Consider the following 5,520-nt stretch of genomic DNA (forward strand, 5'->3'; position numbering starts at 1 on the left):
GGCTGATTGTACTTACCGTAAACCATCTGCATATAAGTGGACCCACACAGTTCAAACCTATGTTGTTCAAGGGTCAACTGTACGTATGTATGTATGTATGTATGTATGTATGTATGTATCTATCTATTGAGAGGGAGAGAGAGAGAGATGTACACAGAGGGTGCCAAAAAAAGTATATACATTTTAAGAAAGGAGAAAACTATTAATATTGTAATACTCAATATATACCGATAACAAAACATGAATACAAGTCACGTTTGACTTCCGCAGTTACAAGAGGTGCTCAAAGTGGTTACCATCAGTGTCCAGACACTTCTGATTACGGAGAACTGTTGCTTGAGCAACGTTGATCAGTGTCCACTTGTATACATTTTTTTGGTACCCCAGTGTGTGTATGTATATATATATTAGATAAATTGGATATATAATTAGATATATACATATATACACAGAGAGAGAATATTATAAAACCAAATGGGACATACATATATAAATATCACATCATTATGTTGTACACCTGAAATTAATATAATGTTTTATGTCAGTTATAACTCAATAAAAAAGAAAGAAAATAAAAATGAAAACTAAAAAAAGGGACAAAATTTAAAATATTGGTAAATCTGGGCAATAGGTATATGATAGCTCTTCATACAAGTCTTGTTGCTTTTTTGTAAATTTGAAATTATTTTAAAACAAAGTTACAAAAAAAATTGGCTCAGTACAAGCATGTTATAAACATGCTATTAACTACCATATGGGTAAAGAGCTACTGTTTTATATACCCAAAAGTGCATCACCCAACACATATCCTATCTTCTGCAAAGAGCATCCTGCTAAGTCTTAGACCTGCTCCTTCCCTTCACTCCTGTTAGCCCTGACTATACCCCTATTCTAGCCATGGGATGGTTGCCACATCCTTGCCCCAGGGCTAACATCTGATTGGCCAATGGGGAAGCATTTGACCCAAGATGGGCCAATCTAAAAAATCTCTCCATGGTGTTTGCACTGGGTCACAAAGGAAACCAAAATCAGTTACTGTTAGGTGGTTGTCTTAGTTTGGATTCTCACCCAAAAACATTCTGAAACAAAGATTTGGGTACAAGTTGTTTATGTGAGAGATGATCCCTAGCAGCATAGTAATGAGAGTTGGAAGTGAAACAGGGAAAGGAAGAAAGCAATAATAAAAGGTGTTGAGTCCTTCTGGGGACCCTTTAAAAGGCCTATAAAACAAAACTCAGAATTACGCCCCACCCCCACGCCTGCCACAGCTCCAACAAAGAAGGAGGAAGTAAGGTATTTATGCACCAATTCTCATCCCATTTTGGCTGAAGGTTAGTTATTCCTGGGTATATTAACCACCTGGCACTTTTGGCTTATCCCTACCTGCTATCCCAGCTCACTCCCTAGTCACTGTCCTCAGGCAGAAAGATGCAGGTGCTTGAGGTAGGAAGCCTGGGACAGGTAGAGAAGCAATTCCCCAATTGTAGGAGGCCTCACAGATGGGCCAGCGACACGTGGCCAGGGCAGAAACAGCATCTGGTACAGTGGTTAATGGTTGGGATTTTAGGGAGCTGTCAGTGGGCTCTGCTTCCTGCCATGTGGAGGAGCCTGGTCTACAGCTAAAGAGAAGGAAGTAGACTTGCCGATAAAGAGACAATATAATGGCAGCTGGAGAGCCAGTTTCCAGCAGTTCTTGAGGCCCAGGCCCCAGCTTTGTCTGTTCATCCCTGTCTAAGATTCAGTGAGCAATTAAAATCACCTTTATATTTTATATCTCAATAAATTTGAGCTGGTTTTCTGTCATGTAGCAAAAAAAAAAAAAAAAAAAAGAAAATCCTGACAATTACATTTACTATGATATTACCATGTACTCCCCTATAATGAGATACCAATACATTTACCCTAAAATCCCATCATATAAAAGTGATCAAAGTAGAGTAACAATGATGAAAACTTTAACTCTAATATCTCCATTGTAGGATAGTGTTTTACTTATTTTTAAATTGAGGCCATTTTTTAATTTCCTCAAATATTTTCTTTATTCATCCACTACTGTGTATATATTTGTACAACCAAAACATTCTTCATCTACCTTGAGGATAATTTTGTGGGGGGAAAAATTATTCAATGATTCCTATCTCTAGAAAGGACTTTACATATTTTTAAAATGTGTTTGCTATGTATAAACTTTACAATAACGAAAAAAATGTCAGAGGTTAAAAAAAAAAAAAAGCCTAAAAGGAAGTGAAATAAAATTTAGCTTAAAACAACAACTCAAATAATTTATTTGGGGGGCAGGAAACAAAATCATATTTATTTCCTGATCCTGAGGACACAGCAGTGTTTCGAGACCCAAGGAAGATGGATGATTTTAATGTGCAGCTAAGTTGAAAAAAATGAAAAAGAAGTAATATCAAGATATATGCAGTACACACACACACACACACACACACACACACACACACACTCACACACACACGCACGCACGCGCGCCAGGGCTTGCACTCCTGCTTTATAGATAACCCATTAAAAAATATTCCGCACAAAACATTTTTACATTTCTCATGTTGTTTTTCTCTTGGAATTTATACTGCAAAAGCTTAGATAAGGTATATGCAAGTCAAGACATAATCAAATCAAGGACCAGGAATGCAGATCATAGAATGACTGCCATCACCAGTTTTTCTATTACTGCACACTGGCTATTTAACTATGAAGAGTCTATTGTGCAGGCTCATTTTTCCTTCCTAGAGTAATATTTCAAATCATTCCATAGGACGTTTTAGTATATAAGATATACATTGAAAGTAATACTTGTGGATATTAACAATCTAAAAAAGGATCTCCATTTCATAAGATTTTCACAGACTAGTCACCTTTTAAAATTTTCATCTTATCTATCTCATTATGGCTGTGTTTATAAATACAGAAAATTGAGAATGTGTTTGCTAATGAAAATAAGAAATAACCTTACTAGATTACTCATATATCAAAGCAATTAGCTGAGTAATTTTTTTGAAAGGCAACTCAAAAGCAGGATGTTTTCCTGAATTACCTGGATAGCTCTCAACTTTATAATTCATTGTGTTGGAACAGAAATAACCCAAATATTATTTTTTTTATTGTATTGTTCTTTGAATATAGTGAATGGTAAAAATTAATACCTGCCTCTTACTTTATAGACTACCAATGCAAATATGATTTTCATTTTCCTTATTTTCCATTCTCTCATGCAAGACACCTAGATGCCTCTTTTAGAAAACAGTACAGAGTGCTATTAAACATGAGAGTTCTAGAATTACAATTACTTAGTTACTTAACCTCTATGTACCTCAGTTTCTGCACCTGTAAAGCTGGGATATTAATAGTACCTGATTCATAAAACTGTAGTAAGGATCAAAGAGATAAATCTAGTAAAACACTTAAAGTAATTGAAAGCATGTGTCTTGAAGAAGTATCTGTACATGCATTTTCATAGCAGCGTTGTTCTCAATAGCCAAAAGGTAGAAGAAGTCCAAGTGTCCATCAATTGAGGAATGGATAAACAAAATGTGGTATGTACATACGGTGGTATATTATTCAGTTTTAAAAGAAGGAAATTCTGACACATGCTAAACATGGAGGACATTCAGCTAAATGAAATAAGCCAGTCCCCAAAAGACAAATACTATCTGATTTCACTTATATGAAGTATCAAGAGCCGTCAAACTCCTAAAAACAGAGCAGAATAGTGGTTGCCAGGGGCTGCGGTTGGGTGGCCGTGAGAGAAACGGGAAGTTGTTGTTTAATGGCTATAGAGTTTCAGTTTTGCAAGATGAAAATGTTCTGGGGATCAACTGCACAACAACGTGCATGTACTTCACACTATTGAATGGTACACTTAAAATTGCTTGAAGTGGTAAATTTGGTTGTGTGTATTTTACCACAAATTTTTAAAAAATGAAAAAAATAGAAAAGAAAATGTTTTGAATAAAAGATTTTATTTTACCTTAAAAAAACTTAGAAAGTGCCTGGCCTAGAGAGCTTCGATAGAAAGGGGCTATTGTCTTTGATTTACTCTTTCTTTTTTTACATGTTCTGATTGAGGACCAGGCTCTTTTACGTTCTGTGAGCTCATATAGGTATTTAATCAATATAGGAACGATTCTTGGGTTCAAACGGAAACAAGTAATTGACTTTTTTCTAGGTTGTTCAGGGGGCCCTGGGTGGGGATAAGCCCTGTGAGGAAGGAAGTGCCTGGAATCAGATATCCAAGAAGGGATCAGAAGCACAAGTGGTGAGCTCTCTGTGGGGTGGCACTAAAAAATCTGGCAGGCAACCAGTTAGCTGTTTATGTAAATGAAGAAGAGCTACTCCAGATTCTCATCTTTGGTCCAGCAGTGGGTCACTGTAAACTCTCTACAGGCTGTAAAAGGAGACTAAGAGGTGGTCAATTCAAGCACAAGAAGAATAAATCATATCCATCAGACCTATGGCATTCAAACTCCCATCAACCACTCTGACAGCAGGGGAACTGCCAAGAGCTGAAGGATGCTGAGTGATATAATATGACAGAAAGTTGAAAGAGCACAATAAGGTAATCTAATCATTGGGGAAGGGGCTATAAATTCCAAATGGAGTACACTTCACAAGAAGTTTGTACTGCCGACATAAAAAGAAATACAAAATTTTACTGAGAAATATAAAGGTGGTTCTTAATAAATGGAGGAAAATACCTTGTTCTCAAATGAGAAGAATATTCATTCTAAAATTTCAAATCTCTTACATTTCATTATAAATTTAATACAACTCCATTTCAAGTTTCAGTTCCAAAATTATATAATAAAAGGATAAAAAAATGGAATTAAAGCTCTTAAGCATAAATAACTAATTGTAATGCTGGCATGATACTAAACAGATGTGTAAGTCAATGAAACAGATTCTAAAATCTGTGATATATCGAAGAATATATAAGGACTTATAATTAGTGAAGCACTTTTATAATCTATATAGAAAGAGTACATTTTTAATAAATCGTTGCTTAAAATTTTTGTTAACACTGGAAAAATACAGAGTCCTTACCTAACACTATATATTAACATATATTTGTATATTTCAATATGATTTTAATCATGTATCATGAAAATGCAATCAATGTTTTACTTATGGAATTGAAAAAACAAAAAAGATTAAAAAGAACTCAAATGACTAGTATAACTTTGAAAAAGTGTTCCAACTCATTACAACTTAGAACATGCAAATTAACATAATGAGATGTAAGTTTAGCCCATCAAATTGGAATTTTTAAAAATGACAGCACAAGTGTTAATGAGAATTTAAGAAAAGGGGCATTTCCATTACTTGCAGGTGAGAATGTAAATTGGTTAATCTCTCAAGGAGCAATTTGGCCATATACTTCCCAAGTGTTAAAAATGTTTAGACCGTTTCCACCCAGCTGTTATCTTCAGAAACATGTTAAGAAATAATGAAAACTTCAATATCTACAATTATTATGAACTATGTAATCTGAAAATAAGAAAG

The sequence above is a fragment of the Rhinolophus ferrumequinum genome, chromosome 5 (assembly GCF_004115265.2).
Source record: "Rhinolophus ferrumequinum isolate MPI-CBG mRhiFer1 chromosome 5, mRhiFer1_v1.p, whole genome shotgun sequence".
In the NCBI taxonomy this organism is placed as follows: Eukaryota; Metazoa; Chordata; class Mammalia; order Chiroptera; family Rhinolophidae; genus Rhinolophus; species Rhinolophus ferrumequinum.